The sequence below is a fragment of the Podarcis pityusensis genome (assembly GCF_964106645.2).
Source record: "Podarcis pityusensis genome assembly, chromosome: 1".
In the NCBI taxonomy this organism is placed as follows: Eukaryota; Metazoa; Chordata; class Lepidosauria; order Squamata; family Lacertidae; genus Podarcis; species Podarcis pityusensis.
In genome coordinates, this window is record NC_138028.1 from 49,704,711 (window position 1) to 49,730,134 (window position 25,424).

Here is a 25,424-nt window from a genome sequence, read left to right on the forward strand (position 1 = left end):
GAAATAAGTCCAGATGTTAAGGCATTGCCCAAAGTATTGCAGGCAATCTTCCCTCTTCTCCCCAAGATGGATCCCGACCTCTCTTTGTCCTCCTTCTGCCCAGACCTCCCTTTTCCTGTCCCCTCAAACACACAGTTAACACAAACACAAAGGCAACCTTTGTGACATGTGACTCCCCAGGCCAAAGAATCAACACCTTTCTGTAATGCTAACAGGTCTGCTCTTCCCCCAGCCAGCCAGGCTGGTTTGCATAAGCCAGCCCAGGAATTCATTTGCAGCTTGCATTCTCCCTTCATACCACAAATAAACAAAAGCCTAGCATTTATCAATTTTACCCACATCTATAATAGGGTTACCAGACATCCCCAGTTCCCAGGGACAGTCCCCGGATTTGAAAATCTGTTCCCGGACAAATTCCGTCCCTGGAATGTCCCCAGATTTGCAAATCTATCCCCAGGAAACGTGGCAGCGGCAGTCTCAGCAGCCTCGAGCCAGCCTGGTAGCGCAGTTGGCTCTGGCTGGCTTCAGGAGCTGCTCACTGCTTGCTGCCGCTGGCTGTACAGATCTCCTGCCCCCTTTGTTTTGACAGATCAGGGGAGGCTCGGGAGTCACGAGTGGGTGGCCGTTGCCCAGGAGGGGCACAAGGCGCACAGTTTCTCTGCCAGGCAAGGTGCAAAGCCCTTCTTTTGCACCCTGTGAAACATAAATGCGCAGAGTTTTTTAAAAAACTGGGCAACGGCCGCCCGCCCACAATTCCCAAGCTTCCCCCATCAGTCAAAACTATAAGGGGGAAGGGGGGGAGGAGATTGGGGGAGGCTCAGGAGTCATGGGTGGGCAGGGCGCCGTTGCCGTTTTTAAAAAACTGCTCATTTATGTTTCACAAGGTGCAAAAGAAGGACTTTGCACCTTTATACAATATGTATGTGTGCTTGGGCCCAGGATCTTTTGCCTTACCATCCCCACTACTGACTCCCTGTTGCTACTTGGCTTCAAAAAAAATATGTCCCCGGATTCATTGAAAAAAATCTAGTAACCGGGGGGCCACTAGGGGCGCATTGGAAGATGGCCGACAATAACATCTCTCCGACCCACACGAGGTAATTAAGAGGCTGTGATGGGAGTATGCAGCTTCCCTGCCCCCCCAAGGGAATGGGGGGGACTGCCCTTGCCTGCTGTGCCCTATACCACCCCCAAATTTGAGGGGGTGGGGTCACTAGGCAGAAAGCCCTTGTGTGGACTTCGGCTCTCCTGGACGCTGTCTCTGATTCGCGCCACTAGCTGCAGCAACTTCAAAAGAAACAATTGGGAAGAAGCAAATGCACATATTTCAAGGAAGAATGGGGAGTAAAGACTGCTAATTGAAGAGATCTCTGAGAAAGAAGACGGGTCGGATAAACAGGAATATATCATGAGAAGACACATCAGGGCTCGGTGTGTCGGCAACGGGACTGGATGGGGGGGGACTTTCCTTTCTTTCTTCTATGTGATTAACCAATAATCCCCCCCACAAGTCAGAAATGCCACTTAAATGACCTAAGCTGGATGATTAAGACTGTGTGGAGATAATTTCTAACCAAAAGCATTTTTTAAGGAGATCGTGGAAAGTACAAGAGCTTTGGGATGACACAGTAAAAAACAGCGTTGCCATTTTGGCAAGTTCTGTGGAAAGACTTATGTCTGGGAGGAGGAATGGATCTATTTTCATACTGCGGGCGAACCTCCTCGGAGGACTAAAGAAGGTGACAGATTTGTGAAGATTAATGATGGAAAGAGTGCTTTTATTTATGGAAGTGATGATATATGGAAACCATCTCGATATGGTTATTGGATGAACGGAAAAATTCACACAGGATTACAACTTGTGTTTACCTGCTTAAGGAGATTATCAGAAGAGATCACAAAGAAAAAAGAAAAATATATGAAAATAACAAGATGACATGTGGGAACAGCAAGATAGGACTGGATAGAATTGTGAACATTATTTGGACAGATTTGTGGACATTAATGCAGCAGCAAGAAGATGATTGGAATCTCCTTCGGAACTTGAAATATGGGTACCCCCAACAAAAATTTAAAATTCGGCTTTGTAATTCGGAATTTATGTGATGTGATTTGATTTGATTGGTCGGTTAATAAAAATTATTTAAAAAAGAAAGAAAGAAAGAAATCTAGTAACCATATGTAACACCCTGAAGTATCAGGTGGCAAGAACTAGAGCTGCGTCAAAATGACACCCAATTTACAACCCTACTGACATGCAGGGCATTTGGAACCAGTCTGAGCGGGGGGCAGCCACTAGTGGAGGGTCGCCCAAAATGTCCCGAGACATAAGACCACTATATGGTTGTGGACTGCCTGCGGCATTGTGGGTGGGGATGGGAGTGGCAGCTTCCAGGAGGCAGCCAGGAAGATTGCATTTGCGGCTTCCCCCAGTTTTAAAACTTTTTTAAAGGGGGGGGGAAGGGTTACTTCGTCCACCAGAATCTGCAGTCCGTAAAAATTGAATAGACTTCATGAGGTGGGGGGGGGTAGGGAATCATCCCTCCCCATTTCTCACATGAGAACTTTTTAGTTCAGCTCTAGTGCAAACAGATATCAAACCATCTGCATTGGTTACCAGTTTCCAAAGGCAATTCAAAATTCTGAAGAGATGCCTTCTCCCTTATGAGCCCAGTGGGGCTTTCGGAACTGCCAATCTAAGTGCCGCCTTCCCAGGAGTTGAGATTAGTATGTATTAGGAGAAGAGTCCTTTCAGCTGCAGCTTCAGACCTGTGGCATATACTCCTGAATAGATTCTCAGGAGTCTTATTTGTGTTCTGCCTCAAATGTTCAGAAACATTTGAGATTTATTTGGGAATGTGTTTTTATGGCTGTTTTGTTTCTGAATTATTTCATTAACATGCTTTATAATTTTTATATATACACATGCTTCTCTGATTGCTTTATTGTGTATTAACTGTCTTGGGAATACATTTGTTATAGGGTGTTGTAGAAATCTGGTAAATATGTAAATATGTTGGTTACATGACTGCAGGACTTTGTATTTATGGGATGGTTCATGAATGGTTTTGCCACTTCCTGTCTGAAAGTCCTTGACCGCAGTAATGCGCAGCTGCTCACCATCTTCCCCCAACCACCTCTGTCTTCTCTCACAGATATATCAGCTCCCCTTCTTACATTTAACATGTAGTTTTTACAATGCTTCTATAATGGCAGTTTGAGTATGAAGCCCAAGAAGAGGCACCACAAGATCCAAAGCAGAAATTCAAAGCAGATTTCTACTGCTAATAATGATCTAATAATTGTATTATTTATACCCTGCCCACCTGGCTGGGTTGCCCCAGCCACTCTGGGCAGCTGTGCTTAGACATGGCCATTCAATATGTTGGAGAGAGCTTCCAACAGCTACAGCAACATATATCCCTATTTGGCTTCCTGTATGATATATGCAGTATGAACAAAATATCTGCTGAAGATGTACATAAGGCCTGCAAGAATTTGGAAAAATCATTGATGCACAATAGAAGCAAATATGTTGATGCTGAATATCTATGCTGTAAACTTCTAGCTTGAAGGCTTCCAAAGTCTATGCCACCACATCTCTTCATATTACAGCAAAAACTCCTAGATAATGTGTCTAATGTTTCTGTTGCCCTAAGGATCCTTCTCACACTTCCATTGTCAGTAGCAAGTGATGAATGCAGGTTCTCAAAGCTCAAACTTATAAAACATATGCTCAACAATGTTGCGAAAGAGACTAATTAGCTTGGCAGCTATATCAATTGAACATGCCCAAGCATCAGCACTTGACCTGAAGGAATTCGTGGGGGAAAATTGCAACAGAAATAGCACATAAAGTGAGATTTTGATGTGCCTAAAACTGAAACTTTTAAGAGAAGAGACTTAAATTTCAACATAACAAGATTGTTCAAAATGCTTTGTGTGCTAAAATAATTTCTTATGATAATAAAAGATTATTGTATTACTTACTTTGGCAATTTAAAATAAATTTAGCAGTTTCAAGTTTTATGCTGTTCACTTTTTTCTACAACACATCTGTTCTTGAAAATTGAAGTTAGCAACTGGGGGGGGCGGTGCAAGTACTTAGCCTTGCCTAGGACACAAAATAGCCAGACACCAGCATTGGTTGGACCATAACTTGGATCAAAGTTGACCCAGAACCCTCACAATGCACCAAACAGTTTTCTTTCTTTTCAAGCGCCCGCAACATATAGGACACATCGTATTTCCCACACATTAAGGAGCAGGACTGCAAAACTGCATTAAATACCATTTTAATCACTGGGTATCAATCTACTCTCAAGTCCTGTATCATAGTCTATTGGAGCATGCTCTGGCAGACTGTTCTCCCTCTCTACACACTTACTAAACAATTAATACCACAGATGTTTGAACAGGTGATGTCACAATCTCATTTCAGGTATCCATGCTGCTGCATATTAATTTGCCCACTGAATTGTTACTCTGCCTCTCCATCATTTTACTTCTGGCTCCCATTTGTTCCGGAGGCAGCTTCTTGGAAATGATTATATTGATTAGTTTCCAGAGTGGTAGCTGTGTTAATTGTACCCCAGCAACATTTGGGGATCCAAGGTTGGGGAAGGCTGCTATAAGCCCAAGATCTTGGAAAACATTATTTTGTTAATGACAGATGTAGACATCTGTGTCTGGGTGTATACCTCTGCTCTACCTCCACAATTGGAGGAAGCAATGCTTCTGAATACTAGTGGCTGGTTGCCTTCTGAGGTCCAATTGCATAAAATAATAGATTTCATACTTCAAATTTTAAACTGAGAATGTTAAAATACCACTTTTATAGTAAAACTGTTTTACAGTAAAGAGTCCTTGGTGCAATTATTTGGAATGTGAAGTGAAGCAATATTTCTAAAACATCAAAAAGGTTTGGGATTTTCCAGCAGTAAGCATCAAAAAGAAAAATACAGTTCTTACAATACTGGTATATGATAAAATGAGAGTATAACGCTCTGTGCGCTTTCATTCAGTATGAATGGAGCACCTGAACGCTAGAAACTCCAGTGAAAATCAATATATACCCTCCTCTGCTGTTCTAGAAGCACTTGGTGCTTCTAAGGATGTTGCTTCTGAAAGCTGAAGTTCCATTTAGCTAGCATGACTAATACATTGCCAATGAAGAGCATTATTGAAAGCCATCTACACTAATGGCCATCAGCAAACCTTGTTGTAGTGAATTCCACTAGCTAACCACTGTAGAAAGAGGTAAAGCTGGCAGCATTACTTTCTGAGGGTGCCTGAATTTGGTTTTCCTTTGACATCTGTAAACATGGGAAATCATGGAGTTTGGGAGGAAGAGCACTGCGGGTCATGAAATACCATTGCACTGCAGAAAATGGGTCAAAAGCAAAAATTACCCACAGTGCAGAGCTAGCCTGTAATTTCTTAAGATATACTGTACTGCTGTTTGATGCATTTTTACACAGAACAGCTTCCAAAACCAAAACTTAAGCCACACTCACTTTGCACTTCAGCTGAGGTGTATGTTTGAGACAGCCATTGCACAGATGACAGTTTAGACACAGACCACAGCTTCATGCATATGGGTTGGAGGGTTGGGGTGTAGGGGCAGGAAACCAAAGAGGTAAGGTACATCATGTTCTTCCTCTGCGGTGTGTAGAGCTTGCGGCGTTCATCTCGCTTTATTGGCCGAGGGAGCCGGCATACAGCTTCCGGGTCATGTGGCCAGCATGACTAAGCTGCTTCTGGTGAACCAGAGCAGCGCATGGAAACGCTGTTTACCTTCCCGCCGGAGCGGTACCTATTTATCTACTTGCACTTTGACGTGCTTTCGAACTGCTAGGTTGGCAGGAGCAGGGACCGAGCAACAGGAGCTCACCCCGTCGCGGGGATTCGAACCGCGATCTTCTGATCATCAAGTCCTAGGCTCTGTGTTTTAAACCACAGCGCCACCCGCGTCCCTGCAGGTAGCTTTAGTTGGGGGTTAAATAATTTGAAGGTCAGTTTCCAAAAGATGAAGAATCCTTTCTTAGGCACCTGGAGTGAAACTGTATATTCACCGGACTTACTGTAATAAATTCCCATTATATTTAGTGGAATCCATCTTTTCATCCTTAGTGGCTGCTTTCATTTCCCCATATGGCAATTCTGAATAAATTCAGAAGAACAATGGTTGGGAAAGCTTAAATGTCACCCAGGCGGGGGGTGGGAGCAAGGAAGAGACGTCAGGCTACTCAGTTACATGAGTAGGTATCTGAATAGCTTCTGCACAGGCATTTGTCAGACAAGTAGTCTCAGCCTACAGAAATGTGTGGGCTAAAATAAACAGAGAGTACTTGTGATTTGTCCAATTATGCTTGCGAGTGCGTAAAATTAAATGCATCCCAAACTGTTGCAGAATGGCTGTACAGTAGACTTATTGTATTAAAACAATATAAAGCTAAGATACACTTAGAATGCAGTCGTGCCTTGGTTTTCAAACAGCTTAGTTCTCAAACATTTTGGCTCCCAAACACCGCAAACCCGAAAGTGACTGTTCTGGTTTCCAAACTATTTTTGGAAGATGAACATCCGACAGGGCTTCTGCAGCTTCCGATTGGCTGCAGGAGTTTCTTTGGTTTCTGCACTTTGGTTTCTGAACATTTTGTAAGTCGAACGAACTTCCGGAACGGGTTCCATTTGACTTCTAAGATACGACTGTACTCAATAAATGGTGCTGTTGGAAACTGAAGAGTGTGTGTGTATCACACACATTAAACTTCACAAGTCCAATGCCAATCCCCAGGAAAGCTATGCCTCAGCTGGGGCTCCAGGCAGTGTTTAAATTATGAGGAGGTAATTTGCATTACAGGAGAGGTCTGTAATGAAATCCACAAGCCTCACCCAATGACACTTGCTAATGTTAGACAAATCATGCTGCCAGTAATTTAAAAACAGTAGCTGAGGCAGGCATTACAATACGTAAGGGGGTGGACCCCCTCTGGTCACTGGTATTTGAGCACTAGTCCCAGGCATTGGTAGGGAGCCTATTGAGCATATTGTAGAGGGGGACTCTCTTGTTTGTTTGTTTGTTTGTTTGTTTGTTTGTTTGTTTGTTTGTATGAATTATCTTGCCCCAAAGCAGATGTTCAGGTGGACACCCCCAGTAACTTTTTTTCTGCAGCTTGTCTATATTCAATGTGCATAGGTGCGCTCGACTGTGCTATGTGTTCACAGGAAGCTCTGGGCCGGGCAGGTTGCATTGGCATCTCATGGAGAATACCTTCCCATTTTCTTGGCTGCACATTTTGCCCTGGCCTGAAACAGATTATGCAATGGGACCCTTCTCCTCAATACATATTTTTTTCTGCATACTTTGGTTACCTTTGTTGTGCATAGATGCCTATATCCATGCAGCACAGCCTGGATAGCTGGATAGCTCAGTTGGTAGGAGCATGGTGCTGATAATGCCAAGGTGGCAAGTTTGATCCCCATATGGGACAGCTGCATATCCCTGCAGTGGGTTGGACTAGATGATCCTCAGGTCCCTCCCAATTCTACGATTCTATGATTCTATGTCATGTGCCCACAGTTCTAGGCCAGGCAGGATCCATTGGCATCTGGAATGAGACATTCTCCTGTTTACACTGGCCTAAACAGGATTTTGAGGTAAGCACCTTCAGTTACTCAATTTTTATGTTTTTATCATGCATTCATGAATATCTCCAAGCATTATAATTTTAGTTGAGTAGCTTTATTCTCGTGCTTGAATTGAGGAGTCCCCCAATCAAGGGGATATATGATATGGGTATCCCAACATTTATTTTGAGCATCAGTGACAGATAAACATCACTTTGGAGATGAGGGATGTGTGCATTTTCCTTCCTTTTTCATGTTGCTAACTTTTCAGCTAATCAGGAACTGGGAACTAGTAACCAACTTCAGCCTTGTGCTGTGAAGGAAAAGTCCAAGAAGAGGAGCGAGGGGAGGGGAGGGGAAGAAGAGGACAGGCCTGTCCAGGAAGAGCATGGGGATGGGAAACTTGTGACCTACCAGATGTTCTTAGACTCCAACTCCCATCAGCCCCAGCCAACAAGGCCAGAGGTGAGGAATGATGTGAGTTGCAGTCCAATAATATCTGGAGAGCCACAGTGCAAAAATGCTGCTTATGTCCAATGCTCCATCTGCAGAACTGAAACCAAACAGTTTGGCAAATCTGTCAGAGCTGGAAATGAAGGCATATAATCTCAGCTACAGGCACCACTAAGTGTTCTGCCTAAAATTATAGTAAAGGCTCTGTGGTGAAATGTAGTGGCCTGAGGGGAAGTTTCCTTAGTTATTACTTAAGTTCCTGTTGCAAGATCAAGCTACTAAGCCCATGCCAGGGAGCCTGTGATGGTTTTATAATGAGAAATAAAGTTCTTTGGAAGTTATTATATGAAAGTACATATTTTCATGCCTCATATTCTGAGTGGAATATATATAGATGAAAACTCCCAACTCCACTACGTAAAAGATCCATTATAAAACTGATTTATGATTATCTATTTTTTTGTGGTAGCTTATGATGGTATTTTATGGGGCTGCATATTTGAATTAGTTTGTAAGCTAAAACCTTTTCCTATCCATTAGTGCAATGCAAGAACATTTCAGCTGCCGCCATTGGGGTTCATTTCCACTATTGCAGATTTTGGTAATGCAAACTGGACCGTTGTAAACTAGTCTCCACAGATGAGACTCTTAATTTCAGGGTCATGAGTTCAAACCCTACATGGGGCAAAAAGATTAAATCAGTGTTTCCGAAACTTGGGTCTCCAGCTGTTTTTGGACTACAACCCCTATCATCCTTAGCTAGCAAGACCAGTGGTCAGGGATGGGAATCGTAGTCCAAAAACAGCTGGAGACCCAAGTTTTGGAAACACTGGACTAGATGATCCTTGTGGTCCCCTCCAACTCTATGATTCTACAGTACTATGGTTCTATGATTCTTTCACCTCATTTAATTTGAATTGTACCACAAACTAGGTGGCAGCCTGATCATCAAAAGAATGACACAGACACAGGGTGGTTACACGTTGCATATAATTTCACACAGTGCACTCATGTGTTCTCTATTCTTAACAGCTGGTGTTACACAAATATTTTGTCTTTACTGAAATCAGTGTATTCTACCATACATATAAATGTAACTCAGAAACTATAAAACAAATATTGTAGCATTTGTAGCTTAATTATGTAAAAGCCTGTTAGCCTTGTACCCACATATTTATTTGGTTCATGGTATCATTGCCTGTAAAATCTACTTATCTGGCACATTTTCATATATATATATATATATATATATATATATATATATATACGGTATTGATAGGTAGATAGATCCAGATCTGCACTCATTGATAAGAAAACAGAAAGCGCTGGAGTTCCCTTTCTGGGAGATGCAGCAAATTTATTACAGTTTCCTAAGCATTGCCTTGGGGGGGGGGGGGAGAGTGGAAGGAAGCAACAAAAATGGACATACTCAGACTTCCATTTATTAAATACAAGGGGTTGTTCATCCATATCACAAATATTTTGCCGTCAGCCTAAATCTGTTTCTCGTTGAGAAAAACTTTTCAGACAAGTAATGCTAAGGGTTGTGTATATGTTCAGTTCCATTGAATGACACAGCACATGGCAGCTTTTCTTAAACCGGTTTTTAGCTGAAACTAAGGTAAAGGTAAAAGGTAAAGGACCCTTGGACATTTAAGTCCAGTCAAAGGCGACTGTGGGGTTGCGACGCTCATCTCGCTTTCAGGCCAAGGGAACCGCCGTCTGTCCACAGACAGGTCTCCAGGTCATGTGGCCAACATGACTAAACCGCTTCTGGCACAACAGAACACTGTGATGGAAACCAGAGCGCATGGTAACACTGAAACTACAGGTAAAGCATTATAAACAAGTTTCTTAAACAGGTTTTTTTAGCTGCAACTACAGGTGAGGCAATATAAAACTGGAGGGGGACACCTCTGACCTCTCCTGCTCTATGCCCTTCTTAGGTCCTTTTGCCTGGTTGGAATGTGTCCTTGAATCAACAACAACAACAACAACAACAACTTATTATTATTATTTATACCCCACCCATCTGGCTTTGGTTTCCACAGCCACTCTGGTTGGCTCCCAACAGAACACCAATAACAATAATAAAAGAGCAACAACATCAAACATTAAAAACTTCCCTAGTTTTTCCTTTACGGCTTAGTCTGAAATGCATGGTGTTTTACTGCCTCTGCAGCTGTTTTATATGCTTTGGCTTTGTCATTTATAACATTGGTTAAAATATGGTTTCACTGTTATTTTGATATCATTGTTTAAAAAAAATTGAAAGGAGAAAATTTGAATGTGTAAGAATATCTATTTGAGACCACATATGGATAATACTGTTTTTCTTTTTACTATGCTCTATGGTATATAATGCACCATTTAAAAATGAAAATCAAATTAAAATGTCATATATGAAAGGCCGAGTCCATCTTTTAAGCAAACAATCACACAATGTAGCTGCTGTATATATTGTGAGAGAAAGTGGGAATTTGGGAGGGGGAAGCAAGTAAGTTATTTAAGCAGCAACATATGCTAGATTTAAAGCTTAGAATCTTGCCTCCTACATTTGTGACAACATATTTGCCTGTGTTTCTGGCATACATATACTGTCTATTTCTGCCGTGTGCCATTACATGTTTTGTGACATTTGGCATGCTGCCTGGCGCATCCCATTATAAGCTCTTAAGTGGCAGCAGAGTGAGTCTTGGGATCAGTCCCAAGAAGGGTAGACCAAAGCAGGTGTTCAGTATAAATCCCTTATAGGAGTCAAGCAGCATGGGAGCTAAGTGCTCGGCCATACTTCTGCTTGTCCTGTGCCTTGAAAGCAAAGGTGCAAGAGGTTTCCGCTTGTCCCATGCTTTCTAGATGGGGGTCAGAGCAGTTTTCCATTTGCCCTGCTGTTTCCCCCCAGGAAAACCCATTCTCTATTGCCTGATCAGAGCAAATATCAGTCCGTGGAAAACCTGATTGGCATTTGCTCTGATTCAGAAGTAAAGAGCGAGTTTTCCCCAGGGGGAAACAGCAGGCCAAACAGAAGTGTGGAGAAGCCCAAACAATGCACCCTCTTGTCCAGGAAAGAGGTAAGGGGAATGGGTTCTTGGTTCCAATCCTGCTACGGGGGCAGGGGTCTCAATAATCAGTCCTAAGCTTTTTGCTGGAGTTTTTTCACAGGATACATATGAGCACACGTATATCCGAGGGACTAAGCATCACAAATCTTTATACCTTATGGTTTTAAGCATGTGAAAATCAGGCCTAGCCAGTTTTCCCAAAGCAGCAGTTACATGTTAAATTAAATGCTTAGGGGGGTTTAAGTCTTCAGTTTAGACAAACTTACAAAGCAGCAGCTCCTGCATGCTTTAACTCTTGTTACCGTGCAAGAAAGAACCTGTTTCTGTTTAACAACACTCTCTCCTATTTCAGATCGTCCTGCAAAACCCACATTAAATGTTGTGCCTACAGAAGAAGGAAATAGTCAAGACCTCAAACCTAGGATGGATGCCAAGGGGAATCAATTTTATCTATGATATCTGAGTCTTGTTTATACCTTTTGTGAAAGCCTGCGCATTCAGGACAGAGCTAGTCTTTGTAGACATCTCTTTAACTGGAGGAACAGTTGTCCTGAGTGTTCCTCCCCGTTCTTTGTTTTCTTAAGTCAATTTTACTGTGTTTGGGGTCAAATCAGTACAGTACATTCAATCTTTTTGGCAAGTAAGTCACACCTGAAGGTCTGATGTATAATATTATACATGATGTATGATACAGGGCCACCCTAAGCCTTCTTCTGGTGCCATCACATGAACAGGGAACATGGATAGAACAGAGATAAACCTTTAGCCCCACTCCCTCCAACCCCAATGTTTACTTTTTGTAGTGGTGATCCATAAGACTCCTCACATAAGTAGAAGCGCTGGGGGATCAAGGTTCCCACCTGTGTGAGAAACCTCCCCACTGCAAAATTTCACTGCATAGGGGTCTGAGGAGTTGTGCAGTTGTGGGGACAGGGCCTCTCCACCTGGGTTTCCTCTTCAAGTGATAACAGCCAATGAGAACTCTAGTCTACACTATGCTACATATGCAGCCCTGTGCCTTATGGGGCTCTTGCCTCTCTGCAATTAGCATGAACTTATATATCTGTAAGATTCTGCGTCATATCCAAAGGATGTGTGTATCAGGCCTTCCCTGGAAATTGGACTCATGATTTCAAAGCAAGTAGAGACTGTGTGATAATCACTCTGGGGAAGAAAGCCAGCAGAAGAAGTGTTGAAATGCCATCCTACACAAAACAGAAGCAGGAAGCAGGTGTTGCTTTTAGTCAAAAAGTATTAATTGAATTGTTGTTGCCCTATGATGCCCATCTTTCTGGAATTCACCATGAGTGTACATGTGTGTCCAGGTTCTCAGTGTCCTCTAACCTGCCAGTTTGGCCCTGCCTGTTAATTCTGTTCTCCTCATAAGTAGCACAAAACAGCAGGTAGTAAAGAGGAGTCAGTTCACAGTAGGAGGCTGGTGGAATCATGGGAACTACAAACTTTTGAGGTTCAGTTGCCTTCAATACAATACAGTGGTACCTCGGGTTACATACGCTTCAGGTTACAGACTCCGCTGACCCAGAAATATTACCTCAGGTTAAGAACTTTGCTTCAGGATGAGAACAGAAATCATGCTCCAGCGGCGCGGCAGCAGCAGGAGGTCCCATTAGCTAAAGTGGTGCTTCAGGTTAAGAACAGTTTCAGGTTAAGAACGGACCTCCAGAACGAATTAAGTACTTAACCCGAGGTACCACTATACACAAGGTCCAGATCTTGATAATGTAAGAACTTAAGAGTCCACTGGATCAGGCCAATGACCCATTTAGTCCAGCATCCTGTTCTCATAGTGGCCTATGGGAAGCCTGTAAGCAGGACCTGAGTGCAACAACACTCTTGCTTTCTGTGGTTTCCAGCAACTGGAATTCAGAAACATTATTACCACTGCACATGGAGGCAGAGAATAACCATCAGACTAGTAGCAACTGATAGCCTTATCCTCCATGAATTTGTCCAATCCTAGGAGGTTAGGTCAAGGAAAAGAGGGGCAGAATGGGATGCCCTGGCCTACTCACCCTGTGCTGAACTCACACATCTGCTATGATGCCTTGATGCTTTGTTAGCCAGTGCTGAGGTGCTTTGTCAGCTAGGGCCCCCTCTAGCTCGTGATATGACGGCAGCTACCCAGAACCAGCCCTAAACCAAATGGCACTCCAGGAAAGGAACATCTCTGGCAATTCTTCACTTTGTAAAAAATCCATATTTTTAACTGTACTTGAAGCCTGTGTTGGTGCAAAAATAAATATAGAAAGGAGAATTCCTGGATTCCAAGATCGAAGGTTGAGGCAAGTACTCTTTGGTGAGAGAACCACAGCAGAGATATGCAGCAAAGTAAAGCTGCTAGACCTTTAAAGTATGCTCTTCCCAATGAGTTTCAAAACTTATCTCTCCCCACAACATAGGAAAAGACCACACATTAGGTAAGTTTAAAACTGTTTACTTACAAACTTCTCAAAGGTCTGGTTCATGTTCTTTTCCATGCTTCAGTCAGAAAGTTGCACAAGCAGTAGAACTTAGCTTAATTACAAAGTGGCAAAAGTCCCTATATTATTGGTATAGGAACTGAAGAGTGGCTGATGAGACTTAAGCATGTTGGTTATATGAGACTGGTTATCCCACAGCCTGTTTCATGACTCTAATGCACGATTTGCATGCATGATTTATTCCTGTCCTGTAAGACAATAAATTTGCATGCACAGATCTAACATCAGTACTTACATGCACCATTCGATGGATGGGCACTGATGTTGTAAATTTTCCTATGGATTAAAAAAAACACCCACATATTAATGTAGGTCAGTATCACCTGTAAAGAGAAAATGAACTTTTTGTTTCAGCTGTTGACTGGATACGGGAGTACATGGCAGGGTTCCCCCAACCCCAGTACAACACCCTAGGCACAATTCAGCCATGGATCTGACAGGGTCTCTGTTGTGAACTATATTAAACAGACAGGAATTTCTGGGACAGGGATTAATTTCATGTTCCTTTCAGATTCTGATATGATATTTGGAAAATGATTACACCAGAAATGTTCAAATTGAACCAACTTGTTTGTATGAACAATATATTTATTAAGCATTTGTTTGAAGAAGAATCATAATAATAGTTTTTTTGAATTGTAATACTTTTATTTTTTTCTGTACTTTTATATACTTTTAGAAACTTTGCTACTCTCTGATACGCATTTGTACACGTGCACAAAAAGTTCATTTTCTCTTTATAAGTGATATTGACCTGCATTAATATGCTTTAAAAAAAAAAAAATCCATAGGAAACTTTACAACATCAGTTGTAACTGTACAACATCCATCAAATGTTGCATGCAATCTTTATAGTATTTTTTTAAAAAGAGAAGTAATAAATAAACTCATTACATAAATTTAAATCCAGCCCTGTTTCCAGCCATCTGGCTAGATAGAGACCTTACCTACTGCCTCTTGCAACAGAAGGAAGAGGATGGCGAGAAGTGTTCCATCTGTAGTTCGAATTAGATATCAGATCCACTTCTGAGCAAGGCAATAGTTTCTGGAATTGACACCCAAAGTCTGACATCATAGCCCTTGCATTTTAGAAGGGTTACATTGCATTAATCCCTGTCACTATTCAGTGAATAGCAATCACTGAATATTACAGTATCTTATTCAAACCTTAGACCAGGCTTTGGAAAAGCCATTCTACATGGCTACATTACCAAGCAGCCTTAAAGTAGTATAGAAATTTTATGAAATAAATAAATGCATGTACATCTTGTTTCATGATCATAAATGTTGTCAGAAGTCCACATATATTGACTAAATGTTGCATTCCCGCTTCTGGTAACTTCCAGTGTTGTTTCTGGGAATGAATGTCTCATCCCAACACTGTCAGCGTCTGTCTTTTCAGTGCTATCTGACCTAACCCAACAGGCATGTGCATATTTTGCAAATTAATACTGAAAGCATCATCAGCTGAAGTTCCCCATTGTGTGTGTTTATGAGAGAGAGAGAGAGAGAGAGAGAGAGAGAGAGAGAGAGTTGTATTTCCGCCAAGAGAAGAGTTTTAATAATCTCCACATGTTAAGCAACTACAAACTATCACCTTTCTATTTATATCTCTTATTTTCTTCAGTTTGAGAACAAGGTTTCTGTATGTATTATTACCCTGGCTGAGTCATAAGCCTTGATTAGAACTGATGAATATGAAGCTAATCAGTTTCTTGGTTCTGGGAGTGACATTTCCAGGCAATAAGGGTGTAGTACAATCAAGCAAACCAACTTAATGCATAGACTTGTTGGGTGAATCTGGAATCGTTGCAGCACTATAGTGGCACTTTTCCCACATTGCCCTTGTTAGCATGTAGTACTAACTAAAGTCAATGTAACTGACAACAGGAGGGGAGCCACTTTCCACGTTTGTCTGGTTTTCTGGCTGGACTTGTTAAATTATACTCTAGGCTCATTGTGATTTAAATGGAAAAAGTTGTATTGATTTTCTTAAAACTGTCTGAGAAGAAAAAGAGCATCCCCGTGTCTGATACAGCTTCCTATCAATGATACCTGGAAATGCAGACTGCATTCAGTAAATGTTCTCCATGAAAAGTGCCTAGGTTCAATTTGCAGCATGACACCAAACCTGTTTGAAGACCATTGAAAGGGCAAGGAGAGCGCATGCAAGTTAACGATGTACTGTATTTTTTGCTCTATAAGACTCACTGTTTCCCTCCTAAAAAGTAGGGGGAAATGTGTGTGTGTCTTATGCAGTGAATGCAGGCTGCACAGCTATCCCAGAAGCCAGAACAGCAAGAGGGATCGCTGCTTTCGCTGCGCAGCGATCCCTCTTGCTGTTCTGGCTTCTGGGATTCAGATTATTTTTTTTGTTTTCCTCCTCCAAAAACTAGGTACATCTTATGGTCTGGTGCGTCTTATAGAGCGAAAAATACGGTCTTTTAAACTTAAATTGCACGCTTTCAAAGGTTTTAATGTTTAAATTGAGAATAGAAAATATTAATAAAATGCTGAGCAAGTTTACAGCTAGAAAACAGAAGATGCTGAGGCTGCTGAGGAGGCCGGATACTATCTCAGATGTGAGTCTTGTGGCAGGAGAGGAGGTCCTGCTCCCTGCCTGACAGGCCTCTTCCACCTGGCCTAGTAGGGCGGGGCCCTGACTAACTGCAGCTATGAAAGTTGCTGCAGCTGAACACACATTTGAATTGCAGTATTGTTTAGCTGGTTTCGGTTTCGTTATGATTGACCCCATTGTCTAAAACTCTTTAAATTATTTTAAACGGTTTTTACATTCAGGGTTTTTGTGGGATATGCCTGGGAAGAGAGGGGCTGGGGAGAGCAGGAGGGCCCAGTCAGAATGGTTCAGGGTAGGGGGCAGTGGGACAGGCTGGGTAAGGGGCACACAGAGCAGGCAATGAGTGACTGTGCTATGTGCCAGACCCTCCTCCAACCTGGGGAACTGTGGTTGTCATATCAGTCAGCCTTCAGGTTTGCAGCTGTTGTTGTTGAATGCCAGGTCTGCTCTGAGTAATACCATATTGGTCCGAGTATAAGCAGCACCCGCAAATAAGCCACACCTTTAGAATTCGGGGGGGGGGGGGGGAGAGAAAAGACAATAATCACCAACATCATTTTATTTGTATGCCGCCTTTCCATAGTTGAAACTACAGTGGTACCTCGGGTTACATACGCTTCAGGTTACAGACTCCGCTAACCCAGAAATTGTGCTTCTGGTTAAGAACTTTGCTTCAGGATAAGAACAGAAATCGGGCTCTGGCGGCGCGGCAGCAGCAGGAGGCCCCATTAGCTAAGTGGTGCTTCAGGTTAAGAACAGTTTCAGGTTAAGAACGGACCTCCGGAACAAATTAAGTACTTAACCCAAGGTACCACTGTATGCTCAAGGCGGCTTACAATATGATAAGATCGACATAATTACAAACATAACAGAAGTCATAAGCAATAAATAAAACACATCAAAGAGTACACAACCAAATGGAAACAATTTCCACGTAAATCGTAAGATCTAAAACTAGAGATACAACAATAATATCAATAACAGCAACAAGCTCTCTCAACCCCCCATAAAAAATACTCCAGTCCAAGAATCTGTTCAACAGCCTCAGTTTTTGTAGCTGGAGTCTGTCAGCACTCCACTCTCCCAGGACAGATGGGAAAGGCCAGCAAGGCAGGGTGCAGGTCTTCCAGGGCTCACAGCCAAGATGGTCTCATTTAAAACAACACAGATAAAAATTAAAAACAATTTAAAAGAGGAGACCTCTCTGCTGAGCAGCAGCCACAGTCCTTGTGAAGCCTGTCAGGCCCTGCCCCAAGCCAGGTGGAAAGAGGGAAGGGCAGGGCCCTTCAGGCTCCCAGCAGGCGGCCCTCAGCAGGCAATACCCGAACGTAAGCCGCTCCCTTAAAATTCCACAGGCAATCACACTCGTAAATGGCAAACGTAGAAGAAAATCCTGCGGGTACTAGAGAGGACCTGCAAGTGGGTTAAACACTTGTTTGTAGCACCGTAAATGCAAATAAAAAATCACTAAAGGTAAAGGTAAAGGGACCCCTGACCATTAGGTCCAGTCATGACCGACTCTGGGGTTGCGGCGCTCATCTCGCTTTATTGGCCAAGGGAGCCGGCGTACAGCTTCCAGGTCATGTGGCCAGCAGGACTAAGCCGCTTCTGGCGAACCAGAGCAGCGCACGGAAACGCCGTTTACCTTCCCGTCAGAGCGGTACCTATTGATCTACTTGCACTTTGACGTGCTTTCGAACTGCTAGGTTGGCAGGAGCAGGGACCGAGCAACGGGAGCTCACCCCGTCGCAGGGATTCAAACCGCCGACCTTCTGATCGGCAAGCACTAGGCTCTGTGGTTTAGACCACAGCGCCACCTGCATCCCAAAAAATCACTACTGCGCTGTAAAATATGGGGAAAGCAATGAATGACATTAGACTTAATTGCACAACTGTCTCAAGCTCGCAAACTGACAATAAAACATTTTTTTTGTTCCGTTTTACCGTGTGTCTGTTTCAGCAGCAATATCATAAAAGCCAATTTTTGTAAGGTCACGAATTTAAGCCGCACTTTAACTTCTCGCGGTCAGAATTTTGAAAAAAAGTGTGGTTTATATTCAAGCCAATACGGTACTTGTTGCCTCCATTGCATCCTCACTTTGCCATCCAGTCGGAGCTCTTCTGGGCAGTGTGGGGCCTCTTACAGTCCGGCCCAAAGGAGGTGGTAGAACTGATGGTAGCTCACTGTACACTTCTTTGGAAAGCATTTTGAGGAAATAATCACTTGCCTCCAATGGGATCGTAACTTCGCTATGATAGTAGATGAATCACAAGGGGTGTCCAGAGCACTGTCTAGTCCTGTTGTGATGGATGAGTTTCAGTTAGTAAGGCTTGAGGGTGTGGACAAGTCAATATCCGAATTTAATAAATAAAATAAATGAACAAATTAATTCTTCAAGCATAACAGTAAATGTGAGCCCACAGTTCCGATCTTTAGCTGGTTTTGATATATACCATTTTTGTGAATGCAAGTGTGCCTGGCATGTTTCTGTGGGCTAGCTTTCAAATAAAATGCTTTTATAATGAAGGAATTAAAATGGTTATTTTGTTGAAAATGTTTGCTTTTTTCTTTTGCTTTTTGTCTGACCAGACTAAAGTTGCTCATTATTTTCATGCTGAGTCAACAATATATGGCAGTTAAAAGAATTCTGGAGCAGGGCATGGGAGTAATGACAAAATCTTCTTATTTTCTCAGGTGATTCTGTCATATAATAGTGAATTCTGTCCTTCTTGGTATAATGAAGACACCATTGATGATGTGCTTGTTTCTATCAACATGACACAAGTAAGCTGAGATCCCGTAATTGTCAGGATTGTGTCTGCTTACAACAAACCCTTTTAACCGTTGATTAAATCTATGATCGTGTAAGCAACTGGAGATGGCAGAGCTTTTTTAAAAAGAGAGAGAGAGATAAAAGCCGTGTAGAAACAAAGAGTGGAAAAACTATTTGTAACGGGTCTCTGGTTGTTTACCCACTTTGTTCAGAATATTTTTAAGAAGCTAAACTACACCCTACACTTTGCAGTGCTTTGTGCACAAATGAGTTTTCAGTTCACTGCTTGCCTTGCTATTTTGAAATCATTTCAAATCTGAAATACAGGCTTTTGCAAAATGGTAATGGAGTGCAATTTCCATCTGAAACTTGTTTTTTTGCATTATTTTAATTTTTGCCATTTGTATTTTTTTTCTTGTCTTTTTCAACCAACAGTCAACAAGAGAACACTAAAACACAAACTTCTTCTTCTTACAGAATCCTGGTATGTATCTAAGATAAAAGGCTCTTGCTTGAAGGTTAATTAATTGTGGCCATTAAATGTAAGTGGAAACATTCTAATGAGATAAAAGCAGGCTGCCGCATTGTTTTCCTACCTCACATTGCAGAATTGAAAGGAAATTGCCCAGCTAAATGATCTCATTTTCAACTCTGTTTGTTCTGATAATTTATTGAATGTTTTGCCTAGCTACAGGGAAAATGTAGGAAATTATAGGAATCAATAGACATTACAGATGAAATTAAAAGGTCATATCTGGAAGACCACTTCTGGTATACTTGAATAGAAGGAGGGCTGTGGAAATCAAGGTTTGAATTTTTGCTCAGCCATGAACTTCGAACAGATAGCCTTTTGCATTTCCCACTGAGCATGGTTAACGGGACTGAAGTTAAAAGAGCACGCTGGGAAGGGGGGCTTTTCCCTGACAAACACCTCAAAGCTTCTCTCTGGACACAGCTTTTTAAAAAGTAGGTCTAACTTGCATGGCATATTTTTATTTACAATTTAAGGAACTTTAAAAACTGACTCCCAACCCAACCTACCTCACAGAAATGTTCAAACAATCAATACAGGCCATTCCCATCTTGTTTTTCCTGTAGGAGGCATATGTTGGAATGGCATGAAGAAAATGAAAAGGGGAAGAGACAAAGAAGCAGTTAAAAAGCACCAGGTTATGTTAAATGTTATTGAAAAAGGATGCTGTGGGATTTTTACAATGAAGGGCAGTACATTAATGTTTTAAACAAAATTGTAAAATATTTGTACAGATCCCCCAATAAAACTGAAATAAATAACATCCCGTTGAACAAATTAAACATGTCACCCAGTCCTGTCTGAATAAAAATGGCTGGTGATCACACCATGCGTGAGACGAAATATGTCACTTCAACTGCTATTTCCCTCCCACACTCTAAATAGCAGGTCCCAGGAAGACACAATCAGAATGGGGACCATGACACATATGGGGAAGCCCTTTCATCCCCTGTCATGGTCTAGAGGAAGTTATCCCTCCTGCCAACCCCCCACCAAGCAGCTATTAGCCCTAGAAGGGAAGCTAGCAATGAACTCTTTCTTCTTGGGGCCAAAAGCCATCTCAGGATGCAAGATTTTCATAAGGACTGTACTGGGAACAAAAAAAGAGTTAATCCCACCCCTTTCTTGCATGCCACTGTCCCAATCCTCATTGACCTACATTGGCTCCCAGTACATTTCCGAGCACAATACAAAGTGTTGGTGCTGACCTTTAAAGCCCTAAACGGCCTCGGCCCTGTATACCTGAAGGAGCGTCTCCACCCCCATCGTTCTGCCCGGACACTGAGGTCCAGTGCCGAGGGCCTTCTGGCAGTTCCCTCATTGCAAGAAGCGAAGCTACAGGGAACCAAGCAGAGGGCCTTCTCGGTAGTGGCGTCCACCCTGTGGAATGCCCTCCCATCAGATGTCAAGGAAATAAACAACTATCTGACATTTAGAAGACATCTGAAGGCAGCCCTGTTTAGGGAAGTTTTTAATGACTGGTGTTTTAATGTATTTTTAATTTTTTGTTGGAAGGCGCCCAAAGTGGCTGGGGAAACCCAGCCAGATGGGCGGGGTAGAAATAATAAATGTTGTTGTTGTTGTTGTTGTTGTTGTTGTTGTTGTTGTTACACCGGCACCTGCCATTTAGAGTTGGGGTAGGGGGGAAGAATAATGAAACTTGGAAAGGATGGGTTCAGTGTCACGGGCCATTTGGCACATGGTCATTCTTGCTTCCCAGCAACTCCAGATACCAGTTACATCATTGCCAGGAAACAATATTTTACCAATATTTGGAGTGTGTGGTAGGACCACACTGTCCAAGCAGATTAGTGATGGCTGGGCAGGCTGCCTGAGGAAAAGACAAGCCCCAGAGAGCAAGAGCAGAGAGTACCACTTAATAATGACATCCACAAGAATCTCTGGATATTTTCCAGCATCTCTCCCCCCCCCCCGCCCCAACATCAAAGCTATAGTGGGGATTATCACATTGTGGAGTTTCATGTTTCTCTTCTGAAGTACAGAGTGTGCCTACATTACCAGCTATTTTATTTGCACTTGGAAGAAGAGATTCCTGGCAGGCCCCAAACCCACTTGGAAATGGACGAGTCACAAAATTGTTGATATATATATGTGTGTAGCTTGTAAGGGCCATTTCAAACTATGTACAACCCCAGGTGTTTTCACCCATGTTTATAGTAGCATTCAGGTAGAATGTGAGGAAGAGACCCCAAATCGGGAGGCAGTATGCTTCTGAATACCAGTTGCTATAAGATGCAGGAGAAAAGAGTGCTGTTGTGCTCAGCTCCTGCTTGCAGGCTTCCCATAGGCATTGGCTGGCCACTATGAGAATAGGATGCTGGAATAAATGGGCCACTGGCCTGATCCAGCAAGCTCTTGTGTTCTCATGTGTATAGTAACACAACATGGAGTCAGAGCAAATCATTAATCCCCAGTCTGGTGCATGTGCCCAAATTCTTGGGACATGAATATCCACTTAATGTTCATGGCAAGTTCCACTGGATCACTGCTGTAAAAACTATGGGCCAACCTATAAACTGTGAAGCAAGTTCTTATTTTCTTATCTTCTTATTTTCTCCCTCCTCATGTTGGACATAACCACTGAAGTCCATTGGATCTCAGTTCTCAGAGATCTGTCCCATCCTGTTTCCAGGCAGATTTTAAAGGGCAAATTCATAAAAATCCATCCACAAACACTAATTATAAAGGTAAATTTTAAACAACTTACAAGGTGATCCAAAAGTTACACACTTTATCCATTCTGCTCCCCCCCCAATAAAAATAAATTCCTTTTAAACCTTCTGAAATGATGTATCCAAGCACTGCCAACCCGAGTAGCTAGGATACAAGGACTTTTGCTTGAATGAACACACCTTGACTGAACATAGAGCAAGTTACCTTGGAAGCAACAGGGCTTGATGACATGCCATCGCTCCCAGAAAAACATGGCTGACCCCAGGAATCCAAATAGCCTGGCCAGGGATCTTTATTGATCCCTCTTCTGATTACTAAAATGCTAAGGATCCCCCAAAAAAGCAAGTTGATATTTTTGCTTGTCTTCATTTGTATCCTTCCCCTCCATGAACTAAAAAGGTAGCTCATAAACGCTAGCAAGTTTCTTCCACTCTCTGTCCACTTGGACCCAAACAGACAGAAGGGAATGCTTGGCTTCCAGCAAAGATGAAGAAAATTGACTCCTGTGAGGATAATTCCTCTTCACTGAAACTGTTCAAATGTTCTAACTTCTAATTGCTTTCTTGAATGTAAATGGGTTGATTTCTCTACACTTGGGTACTATAAACTTAATGATGATGGACAAGTGAAGCTCATGAAACCATACATTAAACAGCATTCCGTGGTTTCTCCCTTTGCGTTTATTTGAACTCAAAAAAGTCAGGCTGTGAATGAACATGAGGAGTGAGCGTGGGTACAAGTTGCTTAAACCTCTACCCTCCTGTCATTTTTCTAGCTCAAAACCACCCTCCCCAAGCTGGTTTATCAATCACAGCTGGAAAGAGCCAAGAAAATGACATGGATCCCACATATTTAATTCACCAAGCACCTGGCCAGGTTAAAAAAAAAATTGTCCAGGCATTTAACAGCATTTGATTAACTTTGCACTACCTCCCGTTGTGCAGTGTTTTATGTTATTTTTAATCATACCGTGTTTATAGGCTTCTATTTTTAGGCTGTTTTATTTTTATGGCAATGTTGTTTCAAAGAACAAATTGTATGCTGCCTTGTGGACCACACCATTGGAAGGTGGGGTCAAAAATATTTAAAGGCTACAATATTACGTGCACACTTACCTGGAAGGGAATGTTGTTGAATTTCTGAGTAGACATGCAAAGAATTACACTGGAAATGAATAATCAAATTAATACACGTGTGAACTGACTCCTCCGAAAAGTGTCATGTGATGACTCGTTTGCATGTGAATAGATATGAAAGCAACCTGGTCATATATCTGTGATGCCCAGATATAGCTGTGACACATGAAAATCATCACTTGACCTGCAGCAATATAGACACGCAGTCAGATAGAGAGAAGCCAGTAGCACAAACTGCAAAGGCATTTGAGCATCCAGGTCATGCTGTTGAGAGTTAGGACCTGCAGAGATTGCAATCCCTGGGCCAGGTGCCACCAGGTGGTTAACATCCTTACCCCAAGGACCTCACAAGCCACCAAATGTGCCACACTACTGTGAGCTCCTAACAAACCACAAGCTGTAATCAAGATTTGTCTTGGTTTACAGTTTATGGTTTGTCTGGAAGAAATAAACCATGAGTCTGAGTATGGAGAGCATGCTAAGACAAACCATGGCATAGATCAGGGGTCACCAACCTTTTTCAGCCATGGGCAGGTCCACCGTCCCTCAGACCATGTGGTGGGCCAGACTATATTTTGGGAAAAAAATATGAACAAATTCCTATGCCCCACAAATAACCCAGAGATGCATTTTAAATAAAAGGACACATTCTACTCATGTTAAAACACATTGATTCCCAGACCGTCTGTGGGCCGGATTGAGAAGGCAGTTGGGCCGCATCCGGCCCCCAAGCCTTAGTTTGCCTACCTCTGGCTTAGATCACAGAAGTGCAGCAAGAGCTGACCAGAGGAGGAGGCAAGTGGCCATGATCTGTCTGGAAGCCCACATGCTCATACATTTGTACTAAGCCATGGTTTGGCTTATTGTTAGGCATGAACGGAGTCACTGTGTTCAAGGGGGCTTTCTCCCATGGAAGTATGCATGTGATTGTAGTCCTTAAGTTGTTGTGATTAATTGATCTTTGCTCACTCTATTGAATCAAATTCTATGTGGAGAAGGATTAGGAAGAGGTTTTTTCAACACTTCTTCCCATAATCAATTACTCAGTAACTAAACGTTTCCACCCATGCATCTTTTCATTCTGAAATGTAACAAATTGTTTTAACCACTTCTCTCTCTCTCTCTCTCTCTGTGTGTGTGTGTGTGTGTGTGTGTGTGATGTTAAATATGGTTATTTTCCCAGATAATCAGTTTAAATTCATCATTAATCATCCTCAAGAGATGGGAATAAATCAATTTCTCTTTTTATTGTATTTTTCATTAATTTTAGATGATCTGTTGTATGTATGATGTGTGAATAACAACTCTGTAAAAATCTGCTGGTCATTAAAAAAACCTAAATATTAGGGAAATGAATAACCATTCATTGCAGATAAAGTAATAAAATGAAAACGATATTTCCAGCAGATCAGAGCCCAAGGTTTGCTCAAAATCCACATTCTATGGTTCAGAAATGTGTTCCAGTAGTATCAAGTCCTCTTTGGTATCCACAGTATTGCCTAATCAAATACAGTAAAATGCTTTCACACAAGGGATCTCAAATGAAGATTTACCAACATGAAGCAGAGAAGAAGACAGCTGTGTTTTTATTGTGGTTATAATGATCCAATTTCATGACCACATTATAGCCTAACTTTCTATAAAGGGAACGGAAGAGTCCTCGTGTGGAGTCTGCAATCATTCAAAAAGAACATCCGCTGATTCAAGTGTGGAAGTGAGGATAATGTCAAGGGGGGAGATAAATGATGGGAGCAAACCAGAAATGGCAGGAGAGAGTAACAGTTATGGAGCAGAGTGAAGAGAATGGAACTCAGAGTAATCAGCAATACGTAGGGATCTACACATTGGTAATGGACAGAGGTGTGATTGGGGCAGATGTCCAGGGTCCCATTTTGCAGAATATGCAAGAGCTCCCTCCAGCGCAGCAGGGCTGGCTTGCCACTCTGAAAGTAAGCGAAGTAATGCACATTGCTATATAATAAGAAGGGAGCATAATAAGACTGTGAAGTCCAATGTTTAAAATGGCCTAACTGCTTCACTGGCAATGAGAAGTAGTACAGTA

General features: G+C 42.2%; 1 long non-coding RNA gene across 1 annotated transcript; it reads left to right on the top strand.

The window, feature by feature from the left end:
* The first annotated feature begins 18,324 nt into the window (after positions 1 to 18,324).
* LOC308479716 lies at positions 18,325 to 19,470 on the top strand. Its single transcript, XR_013987800.1, has 3 exons — positions 18,325 to 18,402; positions 18,922 to 19,011; positions 19,436 to 19,470. It is a non-coding gene; the product is annotated as an uncharacterized lncRNA (long non-coding RNA).
* The last annotated feature ends 5,954 nt before the right edge of the window (positions 19,471 to 25,424 follow it).